The sequence below is a fragment of the Rhineura floridana genome, chromosome 1, assembly GCF_030035675.1.
Source record: "Rhineura floridana isolate rRhiFlo1 chromosome 1, rRhiFlo1.hap2, whole genome shotgun sequence".
Classification (NCBI taxonomy): Eukaryota; Metazoa; Chordata; class Lepidosauria; order Squamata; family Rhineuridae; genus Rhineura; species Rhineura floridana.
In genome coordinates this window covers 6370389-6389156 of record NC_084480.1, presented here as the reverse complement: position 1 = coordinate 6389156, position 18768 = coordinate 6370389, and the positions used below count along the sequence as shown (strand labels likewise).

At 43.9% G+C, this 18768-nt stretch overlaps 1 protein-coding gene and 1 pseudogene across 47 annotated transcripts in view; both read left to right on the top strand.

Moving 5' to 3' along the window:
- CELF4 (CUGBP Elav-like family member 4) overlaps nt 1-18768 on the top strand; it is a 1013450-nt gene that overhangs the window by 314446 nt on the left and 680236 nt on the right. The gene's annotated exons all lie outside the window — the stretch shown is intronic.
- Nucleotides 8092-8210, top strand: LOC133375916 (5S ribosomal RNA; annotated as a pseudogene).

The following is an 18768-nucleotide window of genomic DNA, read 5'->3' as shown; positions in this document are numbered from 1 at the left end:
GAGCTGGAGTCCAACAACAAGTGGAGAGCACCATGTTGGATACCTCTGAACTAGATGAATCCCTTGGGCTCATTCAACAGGGATCTTCTTATGTTCAGAGCATAGTACCCAGGTCATGAGAGGTAATAGGCATATTCTCTTCTGCACTGGTCAAGACACATCTGGAGTACTCTGTCCAGTTCTGGGCACCACATTTTAAGAAGGACATTGACAAAATAGAGCACGCCAGAGGAAAGTGACTCTGGTAAGGAGTCTGGAAATCTCATCCCAGGAAGTTAAATTGGGTGGGTATATTTATCAGAAGGCAAAGGGAGGATGAGATAGTGGCATTCCAATATATCCAAAGGTCTGCCACACAGAAGATGGAGCAGACCTGTTGTCTGTTGATCCAGAGAGCAGGTCTCTGACCAGTAGTGCCTGGGGGCTCTATGTCGGTAAAGGTAAAGGTAAAGGTGTTCCCGCACTTATAGTGCAAGTCGTTTCTCTTAGGGTGATGTCTTGTGACGTTTACTAGGCAGACCGTATATATGGGGTGGGATTGCCAGTTCCTTCCCCGGCCTTTCTTTACCCCCCCAGCGTATGCTGGGTACTCGTTTTACCGACCACGGATGGATGGAAGGCTGAGTGGACCTCGACCCCTTTTACCGGAGATTCGACTTCCTCCTTCCGTTGGAATCGAACTCTGGCCGTCAGCAGAGCTTCGGCTGCGTTACCGCCGCTTACCGCTCTGCGCCACGGAGGGTCTTTGCCATGTCAGTAGAGCAGTGCAATCCTATCTGGGTTTTAGTCTGAACTTTCAAGGAGCTGTCCCATGTCCTTGAAAGTTCATACTAAAACCCAGAGTGGGTTCTGTTACCCCACTGACATGGAGCCACCAGCTGCCCCTGTCTTGGACCAAGGGGTGGAAATTATAGGATGGAAACTGCAGCATCTCTGACAGTTGGCTCAACATTTGAAGAAACTTCCAAATGGTACAAGCTATGATAATGGAGCAAACTGCTTCAGAAGGTGGTGGGCTTTCCTGCACTAGAGATATCTAAGCAGATGTTGGAAAACCATAGATCAGGGATTCTATAGTTGCATCCTGTGCTGTAGATCCTGCATCGAACAGGGGTTTGGAATAGATATTTATTTATTTAAAATATGTCTGTCCCGCCCTTCTCCCCTGCAACAGGGCACTCAGGGCAGCTACAATAAAATCACACGCATATATAATAAAATAAAAGAATAAAAACACAAAACAGTACAGTAAATTAAAATGCATAAAATACTATGCAAATACATAAAATTCATTATGCATACACATACAGGATGACCTCTCAGGTACCTTCCCACTCTACGGTTCAGTGAGTGGAGCTTGCCAAACTGCTGCAGTAGAGATGGTCAGGCCAATGACTACTTCAGGCTGAGAAGCAGTAGAGATGGTGGTGCTTAATCCTCGCTCCCCTTTTGTTTGCAAACGTGGGGGGGATGTGTGCAGAGGAGAAAGTTGCAGAAGAAAAGTGGTGGGAAGAGGGGAGCTCAGACCCCTGCCCCATCCTGGTTCTCCACACATGTCTTCTTCTGTCCTCAGCATACACCAGGTTCACATGTACTCCAGTTCTCTAGGAGGGTGATGAACACTCATTTGCCAAGTAGCACCAAAGTAGAGGCAAGAGACCCTAGAAATGGGAGACCACACACACACACAGACTCAGGTCAGATTGCTTCCGAAAACAAGCGGAGCTATCCCCCCCTCCAAAAAAATACAGACGTGGCTCATCAGTGTGGTGTAATGGTTAGAGTGCTACACTAGGACCCGGGAGTATTCAGAATCCCCACTCTGCCATGAAGCTCACTGGGTGAGCTTGGGCCAGTCAATGTCTCTCCGCCTAACCTACCGCACAGGGTTGTTGTGAAGATAAAATGGGAAGCTAGGGAACTGTGTATGCCACCTTGAGCAGGATAGAAAGGTAATAAATGAATAAATAAATTTCTGAAGGCCATATGACTTCAAGAGTCTATGCACCCAATGAGCTTCCCACCCCCATTGCCTCCTCCCCAGTTCCCATTCAACCAGACTTTCCCGACTAGAGTGATGGTGGCAGTGGTTGAGCTGCTGGAAGAGGGGAGAAGGTCAGATTAGATCTCTCCTTACCTACTCACTCCACTGAGCTGGAAACCAATTCAGGAGCCCTTCCATAAGGGAAGCCCCTGGAACTCCAATCCACACCTGAGCTTGTCTTGTCTTCACTAGCATTGCTGAAAGCCTCACCTTCCCTGCAAGTAAATGAAAAGATTGCAAAGTGAAACAGAGCACTGGGGGTAAAAGTCAACACAGAAGAAAAGTCTCTTTAGCTTGCTTTTTTAAAAAAATGCAGAAACACAATTGCACTTAATACTAGGGAAAGCAATTGAAGCGTTTGAGTCAGCTGCTCTGGAAAAGCTGCTCCGAGTATCAAAGCATTTGCTACTAATCACTTTGGAAGTTTGCTGTTTACCAATGTCACCCATGCCTCACATGCTGATTTCAAAGCAAGAGAAGGTATATGTGAATATGGGCATATGTATACATGCATGTGCACGCACACACGGAGGAAAGCAAAGAAGAGCCAACCTCTGCTCCACAGGCCTGCATTACAATTGATGGAGCACATGGGAATCCTTTCCTCATGTAAATGGATGGCGCTCTCCATCCTTGGTCCCCAAACTGAACATCTCCAGCTTCTGCCTCCATTGCCTGTTTCAGATCAAGTCTTCTTGCCTGATGGGTTTTTAAAAGGTGGGATATGAAATCATCCCCACCAGAATAAACCCCTATGCCCCAAGGCCCCCTTGCCTTTATGGATCGAAGATGCTCCACTCTTGAAGCTTCCCTGTCTGCTCGCTGCCAGTGCCAGCTGCACCTGATTCATCTTGCCCTGTGACATTTTGTGAGGCTTAGGAAAACTAAGAGCATGCATACAGAGGAGGGACTAGGGCAGAGACACACTCACTGTTCTGCCTGTTCCAGTGCGTCTCCACCTCTCTTTTCTGAAAACAGGGGCACATGATGCTAGTCAAACCCCGCCCCTTTTTAAACTGTAAAACCTGGTGGCAGCAACTTGAGTGCATTTTAAAAAAAAAAACATTTCAAAGAGATTCTGCATCTGATTGGCAGATCAGCCTCTTCCCCCTCCAGGTGTGGCCAATGGAAACGCTTTGCTGTGCTCACAGCCAAAGAAACTAGTGACGATTCAAAAGAGAGTCTGGACACAGCCAAGGCAAAGGAGACGGAACCATAAGCAACCAGATTTGAGGTGCAGATGAGCTGCTGAGCAGCCTGCCAGAAACCTCTTCCCGCTTCCTTTTACAAGGGCTGCCGGGAAACTGAAGCCAAAGAAGGGAGAGGAGACCTCTTCTTTAAGAGAAACAGTGTTGTCTGTCATCATTCTCTTGCCAGCAGCATTAACAGGCAATTGGACTCTGAACATTCTGTGATATCAGAAGAGGCCTCCTACTAAAAAGGACGCTCCCAGCCCAACATGCAAACGTTTTTTGCAGGTTGGAGGGAATAATGAATGATTCCAGTGTCTGGGGAAGGATCATCAATGAATGTTGTCGATGATGCCTTACGTCCTCTCTGTTTCACAAATATGATAATGCCAGTCGTCTCCTTCTGTATGAAACCCACCCAGCAAAGAACATATGTTAGCTCAGTTGTAATAATGCATGGAAATAAATAGAACAAATTAAACCAGAACTATCACTAGAAGCTAAAATGATGAAACTGAGGTTATCATACTTTGGACACATCATGAGAAGACATGATTCATTAGAAAGATAATAATGCTTGGAAAAACAAGGAAGTAGAAAAAGAGGAAGGTCAAACAAGAGATGGATTGATTCCATAAAGGAAGCCACAGACTTGAACTTACAAGATCTGAACGGATGCTCTTGGAGGTTGCTGATTCATAGGGTCGCCATAAGTCATAGTCGACTGGGAGGCACATAACAACAACAACAAGCCTCAGCCAAAGGTGGTTGGTGGGTGGGTGGGGAGTCCCATGAAAGATAGCCTAAAAATATGGATATGATCATATTTCTTTTCCTTACACACACACAGAGAGAGAGAGAGAGAGAGAGAGAGAGAGAGAGTATAAAACTGGAACTAATTTCCCTGTCCTGAATTTCCAGTTCCGACGACCCTTTGATGCGTTGTCAACAGCTCTAATGAGGCCCAAGGGTCGACTGATCTAGATTATGGGCATTTGTGAGGTGGGGCGTGGGGGGAGAAGATCGACTGTTTTCTTCCCTAGCAATTCTCTTCTGCATGTGAGCCTTATCCTCTGCTTTCTCCCGCCTGCTTTCAACCCCCAGGCAGCAAACGGGAAAACTTCAAAACTAGCCACGTCAGCGTGGGTTGAGAGGATGGATCACAGCCAGTGCCTTTCCCAGTGGGGAAAAGGAGAGTGCATTTTTTAGTCCATTTACATAGGAGAGGAGAAAAAGAGCGAGCGAGATGACAGGATTCCTTTTGGGAGCTTGCCTGCCGAGGTGTTTCATGGAGGCTGGAGCTTTGACTCACACAGGGGTGGCAGGAACCCACCTGGTCTTCAGCTCATCTCTCGGCAGCTCTGGAATTTAATTTCAGAATTTCCAGTCCCAGGTGATTCAGTTTGGTTCCAGTTTGAAAACTGCTACGCTAACAGCAAAGAAGGCCAGACTGTGGGTTGTTCAAGCTCAAAGGACCTGCAACAAGAAAACTCCCACTTTTATTCTATATATACCTTTCTGTTTGTTTGTTTTTACAAATCAATTCTTAATCCAATGAAAAAATTAACAATTAAAGCAATCTGAGTGAAGCAAAGAATAAAACGTCATCTAAGAGTCTGCCAGCCTAAAAATCCAAGGGGGTCTGTCACAGAGCAATAAGGAAAATAGGCACAAGAAGCATTCCAGAGCAACAACATTTTGCACAACCAACTAAATGCCCCTTCTGTACTATACATTCAAAGCAGTATCATATCACTTTAAAGGGTCATGGCTTCCCCCAAAGGATTCTGGGAACTGTAGTATGTTAAGACTACTAAGAGTCGTTATGACACCCCTATTCTCCTCACAGACCTATAATTTTCAGAGCAGTTTAACAATCAATTCCTCTTCTTAGGGAACTCTGGGAATTGTACCTCTGTGAGAGGAATGAAATGGAAATGGTCTGCGTTCAAATCGATCCCGACTTATGGCTACCCTATGAATAGGGTTTTCATGGTAAGCGGTATTCAGAGGGGGTTTACCATTGCCTCCCTCTGAGGCTAGTCCTCCCCAGCTGGCTAGGGCCTGCTCAGCTTGCCACAGCTGCACAAGCCCGCCCCTTCCTTGTCCGCAACTGCCAGCTGGGGGGCAACTGGGCTCCTTGGGACTATGCAGCTTGCCCCCGGCTGCACAGGTGGCAGGGCACGTAACCCCTGAGCCACTCACTGTGCAGGTGATCTTTAGCTGGCCCTTGACACCCAGGAGACACGAGCGGGGATTTGAACTCACAGACTCTGGACTCCCAGCCGGGCTCTCCTCTCCACTGTGCTATACCAGCTGTCGTGAGAGGAACAGGGGTCTTATAATAACTCTCAGCGCCCTTAACAAACTGCAGTTCCCAGACTTCTTTGGGAGAAGCCATGACTCTTAAAGGTGGTATGAGACTGCTTTGAATGTATAGTGCCAATGGGGCCAACAGTGGGAAGAGATGGGACACAGTGACTTTGTGGGGAAAGACGGTGGTGCCAGCCTGGCCCTCCCTGGTACTGCCAACGACATCCTTGCTTGTGTGAGGAATTGCCCCACCCTGCTATGTGACGGAAGCATGTCTCTTGCATCCGGTTGTTTACAATTATGACATTATGTATAATGATAATTGGATTATTTAGGTTTGCAACTTTAACTGGTATACCGTAAGCAGATGGATTTATGTCTGTGGGACTGCAAATTTAAGAAAACTTTGTTTGCATTGGGGAAGCTATGATAGCTTTGGGGAGTCGACTTATCCTTCAGAATACATGCACGCACACAGAATCCATACATGTTGAGGATTTGGTGACCTGCAACTGTAGCCTTTTAATTATCAGAATCATTTATTAATAGGCAGGTGATTGACAAACGTTCTTTAACTGATTGCCAAGAATTTAGCAAATTCTACTAATAATAAATAAATAAACATTATTAAAATAATAATGCTCTGAAAACCATTGCAACAGTAGTCCAGGGTGAGAGGGGGAAGTCGGTTATTATTATTTATAATAGGAATAAATGCAAATTTATTTATTAAACTTCTCTCCTGTTGCGGCTCCCAAATGAACCCGGGGCTGCAAACGGAAAGCAGTAACACAATAAAAAAGGTTGGTGACTCCATGGGTGCTGAACACTGCAGCTGAACCAAAATGGGGGCCACATTCTGAAAACCTTTTCGCCACCAATCCCATGGGACCCCCTCCTCCTCTTGGTGATTTTCCAAACCAGGCTTCAGAGTTGTTTGTGAGGGCGAGGACTGCATCCACTCCCTTATCTAGCTGTGGTTGGGGCAGAATGCTGATGGTGATGCAAACACCTGCTTCCACATCCTGTTGAAAGTTACACCATGCAGATGGACTTCATCTCTGTATTTGCCTGTGTCCTCCTCAAAGCAGCAATGTTGGGGGGAATAATGTGAAAGGTATGAGAGAGGGAGAGAGGGAGATGATAAGCCTGTATACTCCCTAACTTTTCCAGTGAAAATGGAATGCTGGAACACAATAAGCTGCCTGTGCATCTAGCTTAGTATTGTCTACACTGACTGGCAGTGGCTCTCCAGGATTTCAGACAGGGGTCTCTACCTGAAGATGCCGGGGACTGAACCTGCATACAAAGCAGAGCTACAGCTCTAAAAATGAACTACACCCGAACAATGTGAATCAGTACCCTATACAGTAGAAACTTCAAGAATCTTTTTTTAAGAGCTCACTACAGGACAAAGGTTACGGCCATACTACCCTGAACACGCCCGATGAAGGCGGAAGCTGAAACGTTTTGTTAATATAATAAAAACCTCTGTTTGGTTAATCACAATTACATTCAGATAGATAGATAGATAGATAGATAGATAGATAGATAGATAGATAGACAGATAGATAGACAGATAGATAGACAGATAGACAGATAGACAGATAGACAGATAGATAGATAGATAGATAGATAGATAGATAGATAGATAGATAGATAGATAGATAGATAGATAGATAGATAGATAGATAGACAGATAGACAGATAGACAGATAGATAGATAGATAGATAGAAAGACAGAAAGATAGATAGATAGATAGATAGATAGATAGATAGATAGATAGATAGAGATAGATAGATAGATAGATAGATAGATAGATAGATAGATAGATAGATAGATAGATAGATAGATAGATAGAGATAGATAGATAGATAGATAGATAGATAGATAGATAGATAGATAGATAGATAGATAGATAGATAGAGATAGATAGATAGATAGATAGATAGATAGATAGATAGACAGATAGATAGATAGATAGATAGATAGATAGATAGATAGATAGATAGATAGATAGATAGATAGATAGATAGACAGATAGACAGACAGATAGACAGATAGACAGATAGATAGATAGATAGATAGATAGATAGATAGATAGATAGATAGATAGATAGATAGACAGATAGACAGATAGATAGATAGATAGATAGATAGATAGAAAGACAGAAAGATAGATAGATAGATAGATAGATAGATAGATAGATAGATAGATAGATAGATAGATAGATAGATAGATATAGATAGATAGATAGATAGATAGATAGATAGATAGATAGATAGAGATAGACAGACAGATAGATAGATAGATAGATAGATAGATAGATAGATAGATAGATAGATAGAAAGAAAGAAAGAAAGATAGATAGATAGATAGATAGATAGATAGATAGATAGATAGATAGATAGATAGATAGATAGATAGATAGATAGATAGATAGATAGATAGATAGATAGATAGATAGATAGATAGATAGATAGATAGATAGATTCACAGGGTTGCCATAAGTCGTAATCGACTTGAAGGCACATAACAACAACAAAATGGCCATACTACCCTGAACACGCCTGGTCTCTTCTGATCTTGGAAGCTAAGCAGCATCAGGCCTCGTTAGTACTTGGATGGGAGACCACCTGGGAATACCGGGTGCCGTAGGCTTAGAGGAAGGCAATGGTAAACTACCTCTGAATACCTCTTACCAGGAAAACCCTATGAATATATCCAAAAAAGATTCACAGGGTTGCCATAAGTCGTAACCGACTTGATGGCATATAACAAAGACAGACCGGACAAAAGACTCTCTCTCTGCATAGCCAAGCACATCTGTGCTTTCAGGGTATTGGGAGTGCATTCACACCAGTATTATTATTGTTATTATTGTCTTTATTTATCCCCCGCCATTTTTCCAAAACTGGAACTCATGGCGGCTTCCAGATAAAAAACACATATAATGAAAAACATACAAAGTCTACATTAAAATAAGATTAAACCATTTCCAATATTAAAACCATACACACATACAGCGAAAAGAATTCAGACTAGTTTAAAAATGATATAATAGACATTAGCAATGCAGCACCCTTCACGCCCTATCCTTAGCCTTCAATGCCAAAGGCTTGTTGGAATAGGAAGGTCTTTGCTTGTCGGCGGAAGGACTGCAAGGAGGGGGTCATTCTTACCTCCCTAGGAAGGGAATTCCAAAGCCTAGGGGCAGTCACCGAGAAGGCCCTCTCACACGTCCCCACTAGTCGTACTTGAGAAGATGTGGGTATTGAGAGAAGGGCCTCTCCTGAGGATCTCAGGGCCCGGGCAGGCTCATACAGGGAGATACGGTCTGATAAATAGCCTGGACCTAAGCCGTATAGGGCTTTATAGGTCACCACCAGCACTTTGAATTGTGTCTGGAAACAGACTGGCAACCAGTGGAGCTTTTTTAACAGGGGGGTCGTATGGTCCCTGTAACCAGCCCCAGTTAACATTCTGGCTGCAGCACGTTGTACACCAACTGAAGTTTCCGAACAGTCTTCAGAGGCAGCCCCACGTAGAGCGCGTTACAGTAATCTAAACGGGATGTAACTAAGGCATGTGTCACCGTGGCCAGATCAGACAGCTCAAGGAATGGGCGCAGTTGGCGCACTAATCTTAATTGTGCAAAAGCACCCCTGGGCACTGCAGAAACCTGGGACTCCAAATTTAACGCTGAGTCCAGGAGCACACCCAAACTGCAAACCTGTGTCTTCAGGGGGAGTGTAACCCCATCCAGCACAGGCTGTATCCCTATTCCCTGATTCGCCTTACGACTTACCAGGAGCACCTCTGTCTTGTCTGGATTAAGCTTCAATTTGTTCACCCTCATCCAGTCCACCACTGACGCCAGACACTGGTTTAAAACTGAGACAGCGTCCTTGGAATTAGGTGGAAAGGAGACATAGAGTTGGGTGTCATCAGCATACTGATGGCACTGAACCCCAAACCCCCAGACAACCTCTCCCAGAGGTTTCATGTAGATGTTAAATAGCACAGGGGATAAAACTGAGCCCTGAGGGACCCCACAAGCCAATGGCCAAGGGGTGGAACAGGAATCCCCCAGCACCACTTTCTGGGTTCGTCCCTCCAGGAAGGAACGGAGCCACTGTAAAACAGTGCCCCCAAGTCCCATCCCAGCAAGGCAGCCCAGAAGGATACCATGGTCGATAGTATCAAAAGCCGCTGAGAGGTCCAGCAGAACCAACAGGGACACACTCCCCCTGTCCAGTTCTCTGTGTAGGTCGTCCACCAAGGCGACCGAAGCCATCTCCGTCCCATAACCAGGCCTGAAACCAGATTGAAATGGATCCAGATAATCTGTTTCATCCAAGAATCCCTGGAGCTGGGAGGCCACCACACGCTCTATTACCTTACCCAAAAATGGAATATTGGACACAGTACCGCCATATTTACAATGTTACACCTGTCCTCACCTTTATAGATGTTTTGTGTAAGCAATACATGATGCACATTTGCACTTTTGTCAAAATGTCAACATCGGATGTCGAATTCTGAACTCTAAATTCAATTTTGGGACAAAACTGTTTTTTTAAAAAAAATAAAGCTGCTGGTTCAGAAGATCATGTTCCAGCACAATATGCAACCGATGGGTTTTGTGCTGAATTGTTCCTTTTTTTGTGCCAGAATTTCAATAGAACTTCTCATTGAGCTGGAACAGTCCCAGGAATCATCTAGACACCAGGACCTGCCTTATAATGAACCAGATCATTGGTCCATCTACCCTTGTCAGGTTAGTCTAGTGGCAGCCAGTCTAGAGTGTCAGGTAGAAATCTTTCCCAGTGGGGGTGGCTGGTGCAGAAGGCGGGGAGACCAATGGTAGGTGGAACTACAGCCAATGATAGGCGGAGCCAGAGCCAATCGCAGACAGAGCCAAGTCATTCTACTTTTGTCCCCGTCCTTCTCCCTGATGAGTTCTCTAAGGGCAATGCTGTGACCAAGAAGGAGGAAGCTGATAGGAGGGACAACCCTCTGGGCTCATTGTCAGTAGGTAAGCGGGCAGGTGGGGGCTGACACTGCAGACTAGGGATGGGTGAGAATTTCGATTCAGTTTGCATTTCAAGCAGAATTGATTAAACAATATGAGAACCGAAACACAGCCATCCTTCAAAATTCGCATTTGTTAGAATTTTGGGATGCAGTTCGCCAACGAAACAACATTTACAAAAATGCATCTATTAGGGGAAAGTGTGCATAAAAATGGACACATGAGTGAAAATAACATGCAAAAAGGCATGAAATGATGAGAAACGGCTTGCAAAAAATGTGTGCCTTTGTAAACAATGCCTACAAAAATGTGTTTATTTGGAGAAACTCACACTAAAATGGTGTAGAATTTTCATAAGGATTTAAAAAAAACAAAACGCTGATCGCTGTAAAACTGTAGAGACCTGAATTTAACACTGGAGAAATGAGAACCTGGGAGAACCAAAGCAGTCCCATCCCTAGTGCAGGCTGAGGTTGGTGGGCCCTTGCCCCACTTGCCCTTATGAGCCTACCGCCACTGTTTCCCAACTGGATAACCTGTGATCCTTTCACTGGAGATGTCACAACTTGGAACTTGGGACCTCCTGCGTGCTACGTTTGTCCTCTGCCACATTAATAAACAGCAGCAGTATCCTACTGTAGACTCAGGAATACAGGAACTGAGGAGGTTGCCTTAGACTGAATCAGACCAATCTATACTGGATCATTTAGCTCAGTATTGTCTACACTGACTGGCAGCGGCTCTCTGGGGTTTCAGACACTGGGGACTGAAGTCCGTGGGGATTGAACCTGGGAACTTCTGCATGCAAAGCAGGTGCTCTACCATTCAGCTATGGTCCTTCTTTGTCATAATTCCAGTCTCTTTCAGCAAGATATCTTAAATCTTGTCTCGGGAATATCCAAGGAAAGACAACCTTCTCAATCAGGAGATAAGAAAAACAGAGGGAAACGATATCTGGGGAGAAAGTTCCAGAGATTTGGAAAAGGGCTATAGCTCAGTGGTAGGAGCATCCACTTTGCAGCTGCAGTCCCAGATATGGCTGGGAATTCCCCATGCCCAAAACCCGGGAGAGCTGCTGCCAGCCAGTGCAGTCAGTACTGAGCTAGATGGATCAAAGGGTCTGACTCAGTATCAGGAAGCTTTTAATGTTCCTTTGGGAGATCCTCCATCCTAAAGACTCAGTTGTCCACAGAATGAAAGAATAATAAGACCCCAGCAGACTGAGAGCAGATATGCATGAGGGTGTATTTCTAGGAACGAGCACTTAATTTATCCAGGGGTCTCAGACATTCAGAGCCTGAAAACGCTGGAGCAGGCTGCCTGCAAACCGGCTTCTTTTAACAATTCCTGACAGAGGAACATTAATTTAATGCAGAGAAGGGAGCTGGCGAGCCAGAGCGTTAAGAAAGAAACATTGTAATCTATTACGAGGACCAGGTTGCCGTTGATCAATATGGCAAAGTCAATAATAGCTTTTGATTCTGGAATATTAGGCTGACTGTCAGATTTGTGTTTATTAGAGGTTTTTACAAATGAGTGGAGCCGGTGACCTGAAGGGAGAGGGAATGCGGATGCTTACACGAGGGTGAGGTTTGACATTTTAAGAGATAAGCAGCTGTTCCATATATTTACCTAAGGACTGTTTTTGTTTTGTTGTTTTTTTAAAAAAGTCAGATTATTTATTTTGTCGCTTTAACCTTGAAAATCGCAAAGCAGCTCTTTTTTAGGAAGCAATTACTCCTGGGGTGTTTTTTTGGGGGGGGGGAGTGAGTAACAATATTGTTTTCTGATTCCCGCAGCTGCTATCTGTGGTGGGAGGGGGGAAAGATTGAAGAGGGAGAGAGAATGTAGGTGTTCCTTTGCTCACCTGGACAAAGAGAACTGGAGTTGTCTTCCCCACTTCTCTCTGCCTCGTTCCTCCCCATGGGAAAACTATGTTCTCAGATGGGTCTCTAGAAACCATGTGTGTGTGTACTGCCTTCAAGTTGATTCCGACTTATGGCGACCCCATGAATGGAGTTTTCATGAGGCTGAGAGGCAGTGACTGGCGTGAGCTTCATGGCTATGTGGGGATTCGAACCCGGGTCTCCCAGGTCATAGTCCAACACCTTAACCACTACACCACACTGGCTCTGACTAGAAACCATAGCAGTGAAGTAAGAAGTGTGCATGGACTAACAATATGGTCAAAATTCTAGGGAAGGCACCAACCAATGTGGCCACCCATTTGCACTGGTGACATACCAGTGGGGGTTTCACCGCTTTTCACACCAAAGTGTCTCAAAGGAACCGCTTATGTCCATATGTTCCTACCCTGGATTTAAGATCTTCTGCCTCTGGTCTCCTTTGCGCGCCTGGAATGAAAGAAGTTAGATTGACAGGTATGCGGCAGAGAACCTTTTCAGTTGTGGCTCCCACTCTGGAATTCCCTACCCCAAGAACCCCGCTTTGCTCCCTCCCTGATAGTTTTCCGGAAACTTGTAAAAACTTGGGGTCCTGCTGGGAGGAAGGGAGGGATATAAATCAAATAATAAATAAATAAATAATGAAAACTATTTTGTTCCAGAGAGCCTTTGGTTGGGACTAATGGGTCAGCCTGACACTGTTTTAAGTGTTATTATATTTTATTTTTATCTTTTAAGTTCTTTTATTCTTAGTCCCTCATATGTGTGTGCACATATATACATTTATGTATGTTTGTATGTGTATGCATAATGCATTTTATGTATTTTAATTGTATTTTATGCATTTTAATTTACTGTAACGTTCTGTGTTTTTATTGTGTATTTTATTATATATGTGTGCAATTTATTGTAGCCACCCTGAGTGCCCTATTGTAGGATAGAAGCGCGGGATAGAAATATTTTAAATAAAATAAATAATAAATAAAAAGTGACTTACAAGGAAAGGAACAGAAATAACAACAACAACAAAACAATAGCACCAAATGTAAAGCTGGTAATAAAGCAAGAATCTGAAAAATTATATATATAATTGTATGTATAAATTATGTAATTATATATATAATATACATAATATATAATTTATATACACAGGCACATGTACACACACACACACACACACTAGGAGCTACCCGCTCCTGGACACTTTGTGTGCCAACCCTGCCACCTGACCCCATTAATGGCAACCCCAGGTACCCTCACCACCTTGGCAACCCTCCCCCAGTGCCACCGACATTGCCACGCAGTTGGCACCACCTTCCATGGCCACTTGAATTGGTTGGCTGCCGCACTCAGTTTGTGGAGGGTGCAGAGAGTTGTTAGGGACCCCCTCACAAAGCTACAGTTCCCAGAGTTATCTGGGAAGAGAGACTGACTGTTAAATCACTCCGAGGATTGTTGCTCTGTGAGGGGAAAAGGGTGTCTCCTAACAACTCTCGGCACCCTCCACAAATGACACTTCCCAGCATTCTTTGGAGGAAGCCATGACTGTTTAAAGTGGGATAATAGTGGAACTATATCGTGTGAATGTTGCCATAATGTGAATATGGCATGCCTTCTTTCCTTCTGGGAGAAGGAACAAGGTTCCTGGTAGGATTTGTCCCTCTCTCAGCAAGTCCTCTGTATGTCAGAATTTGGGCAGGAACATCAAACACAGAGAGACGTAAGCCGGGGTCATCATGAAGTCTTTTCTGTCATGAGTCCCAACTTGAATCTCAGTGCTCAATTCCTGACACCCTGCAGTTAGTTAAATGGGACCATTATTGGTCACCAGAGCCCCGAAGGTCAAGAAAAGAATGAAGCTGTTAAAAATAGGAATGACAGTTCAAAGCATGGGGTCAAGAGAGATTAATTGAAAAATCTTCTGCTGGCCCCGACATCATCTGTGGAGTCTGCAGTATCTAGACATCTCCAGCTGTTGATGGGCTTGTGGTGAATGCAAATGAGGCCTTTACCATCATGGCGGAATAATGTGGGATCCAGGGCAAATTTTCTTTTTTTCCTTGGCATGTCATGATTAGTGCTAAACTTTAGCTCTAAACCTGAAAGAAAAAAAGCTGGTGTTGACCCTGTCATCCCCAATGCTAAGCTATTTGTTTTGCATTTCATAATGTGATGATTATCTGGAGGTCTCCCATTGCCTTAGGACCTCTTATTTGCAGCCCATTTGTATTATACCAGCAGCACTGTTCAGAAAGCTGTGATTGTCTGCAGCTCCTTGTTTGATATAACCTCTTTGGTGGACCCAAGTTTGCCATTCCATAACGTTCAAAATGGCGCTCAAATGCATCATCTTTTAAAGGAGCCTGGTTTGCATACTCTGTTGTGATTCTTTGCTACATAACTAAAGATAATTGCAATGCAGTCTTTTCTCACCCAATCTAATTATGTTCCTATCCCCCCAAATGGGTGAAATGTTCTTCCCTAATTTGACCTCTGCAAATAGGTGGAAAAACAGGGAAGGAATTTTGCAAACAGCCCTTTGTTCCAGCCACTGGTATTCAGGTACATGCTGCCTCTGAACGCTGAGGATCCAGATTGCCATCATACCAAATAACATTTGATAGAAACTGGCCAATTCCGCTTTCAAAGCCACCCGAGGCAGTGAACTTTGCCACACCTTGCGGGCAGCAAATCCTGTAAAACAATGCATTGTGAGAAAGTGTGTCGTGAATCTACTGCCAATGAAATTCATTGGGTGACCTCCTTATATGTTTTGAGAGGTGGACAAATCTCTGGGTTGCATTCCACTAAGTCTTACTCAGACTAGACTCAGTGAAATTAATGAACCTAAGTTAGCTATGTCTATTAACTTCAACAGGTCTACTCTAAGTAAGACTAGCATTGACTACTACCCCCTGCTTACTTTCTCTATTCTATGCAAAACTTTATTGCCTTCTGTAATCTTCCCCTTTAAACGAAGAACACCCACCTTTGTTAACCTCTCCTTATAGGAAAAGCACAACAGCCCTTTGATCATTTTAGAGGCCCTTTTCTGGAGGGATGCTAGTGATGCCAGGAGCCTGATGCAGAAGTCCACCTTCACTTCTTCAGTTGCTTCAGTAGATTTCTCCCACCCCAGCCCAGCCCAGAAATTATGGATTCGCTCAGTACAGCAAACCAAACTGGCTACAGCTGTACCATTGGAGGTCATTAAGGAGCACCCTTGTAAAAAAAGGAAGAGAGTGAGTCACAAAGGTATCAGGAGAAATAAACTCTTTCCCCTCCCTTCGAATACACTGTGTGTGTGTGCAGGCAAACTTACAGACAGCATCCTGCTGAAAGAAATCTATGCAGCATCATGAAGCCTTTTCCTTTCTCTGTCTTTGCAGCTAATCTCCTTCACTCAGGCAAAACTCAAAGTGGTCCCTGGGTAGTGATTTATATTATTTTTAGAGATGTACAAGCAGCATCAATTTCTCTCTCTGTGTGTGTATGTGTGTGTGTGTAGATGTAAATGTATAGGTCTGATAAATATTTCGAGATGATTCACCACTAGGGATGGGCGAGAATTTTTGTTCAGTTTGCACTTGAAACCAAATTTATTAGATTCACTTTTTCTGAAACAAGATGAGAACTGAAACACAATCATCCTTCAAACTTTGCACTTACTCAGAGTTTGCAATGTAGTACGCCAACCAAACAATGCTGACAAAACGCATGTATTACGAGAAAGTGTGCATAAAAATGAATATAGGGGTGGAAGTAACATGCAAAAAATGCATTACGTGTCCAGAAATGGCTTGCAGAAATGTGTACATTAGTCAAAGACGCCTATAAAACTGTGTTTATTAGAAAAAATTCACACTAAAATGTTGGACAATTTTCATAAGGATTTTTTTTAAAAAAATCACAAACTGCTGCAGAGCTGTGGAGAACTGAATTTAAGCCTGGAAAAGTGAGAAACTGAGAGAACTGAAAGGAACACATTTCCATCCCTATTCGCTGCCATTGTGGGAAGGGGATTGTGGTCTAGCAATTTGGCTTGGCGTGATCTGTTTTATGAATGGTAGGAGCCTAGGAAGCAACTTGTACTGAAACAGACCATTGGTCCATCTAGCTCAGGATAGTCTACATCGACCAGCAGCAGCTGTCCAGGGCTTCAGGTAGGGGACATTCCCAAGTCTACCTGGAGATGCCAGGGATTGAATGCAGGGCCTTCTGCATGCAACGCAGATGCTCTGCCACTGAGCTATTGCCCTTCCCACTGAGCTATGACAAAAAATGATCAAGGGGATAGAGCAGCTCCCCTATGAAGAAAAGTTGCAGCATTTGAGTCTTTTTCATTCAGAGCTCAGAGAAAGGAGAATAAGAGGTGACATGATAGAAGGTTCTTCTTCTTCTTCTCTCATAGCACTAGAACTCATGGACATCCAATGAAGCTGAACGTTGAAAGATTCAGGACAGACGAAAGGAAGGACTTCTACACATAGCTTACAGTTAAACTATAAAATACTTTCCTATAAGAGGCAGTGATGGCCACCAACTTGGATGGCTTTAAAAGAGGACTAGACAAATACATGGAGGAGAAGGCTATCAATGGCTATTAGCCATGCTGGCTGTGCTCTGCCACCACAGTCAGGAGCAGATATGCTTCTGAATCAGGGCCGGTGCTAAAGAGCGGTGAGAGTGGCCTCTACTAGGGAGATCAGTTTAGCAGAAGGGTCATAGCTCAGTGGTAGAGCATCTCTTTAGCATACAGAAGGTCCCAGGTTCAGTCACCAGCATCTCCAGGAAGAGTTGGGAGAGAGCCCTGTTTAAATTCTGGATAGCCAGTGTAGACTAGCTGAGCTAGATGAACCCTGGGTCTGACATAAGTATAAGTCACTGTCCTATGTTAATTTTAAAGACTTAAGAGTTGCATAAGAACAGGGTGTTGTTAATAATATCTCATCCTATAATGATCCCCACAGACTTTGGGAACAATCACAACCCTTCTTTTCTCATAGCACAAGGATACAGGGATTCGTCTTCACTGCTTCTGAAAAGATTTGTTATATCCACCCTGCACTAGAATACCTATAAATTAGGCACTAAAGCAGTTATTTACATCTGTAGGACGATTAATCCCTCATGAATACATAGCCCAACACTGGTCCTGGTTTCATTGAAAAAGAATTAAGAGTTAATTGAAAAGCAGTAAAGTGGACTGAAGTGCATTTTGATTTCTTTGACTGTCAGGGAGTGGAACTAATGATTGACTTAATTTTGCTGTAAGGGGTGCTTTGCTTGCTTGCTTGTTTGTTTCTTTTACAAAAGTGCCAGACAAATGCAAGCCCCAATGAGGAATCCTAAATGAAGAAATGGCAGCCAAGCTATGCCGTGATCCGCAACTGTCCTATGTGCCTGGGACAGGACCTTTGGACACTGAAAAAGTTCTGAAAGTCAGTCCTTTGCATAAATGAGACTTAAAATCTGAGATGGGTGTATACATAAGCTTCTAGTCTTCATGAAAATGTTTCATTTTCTAGCCCTAGAAGCTTTTCAAGCTTCTAGTCCTTGTGCAGAGAAAAGGCTTGTTTCCAGAAGACATTTAAATGTCAGGACAGACAAAAGGAAGTACTTCTTTACTCAGCGCACAGTTAAACTATGGAATTTGCTCCCACAAGACGCAGTGATGGCCACCAGCTTGGATGGCTTTAAAAGAAGATTAGACAAATTCATGGAGGACAGGGCTATCAATGGCTACTAGCCGTGATGGCTGTGCTGTGCCACCCTAGTCAGAGGCAGCATGCTTCTGAAAACCAGTTGCTGGAAGCCTCAGGAGGGGAGAGCGTTCTTGCACTCAGGTCCAGCTTGCGGGCTTCCTCCAGGCACCTGGTTGGCCACTGTGAGAACAGGATGCTGGACTAGATGGGCCACTGGCCTGATCCAGCAGGCTCTTCTTATGTTCTTAAATTCTTGGAAAGTCTATCCCTCTATGGTTTTGCTGTCCAGATGAGGATATTGTTGAGAGAGTGTTCTCTAGTGATTGAACAAAAATGGAATGTCAGATCTTAGGTTTTCTTCCGCACAACACATTTCAGATGAGACCAAATGACACTTTGGAGCTGTTGTTTATATTTATTGGTTGCTTTTCTCACCAAGGTGACCCAAAGTGACGTACATTAACAAGTTAAAAGCAACAAAGTCAATAAAACAAAGAAACACTTTTTGTGGCCCAGTCCAAAATGCATTTATAATTTGTCCTTCAATATTTAAGCGAGCTCCCTACTGCCCCCTG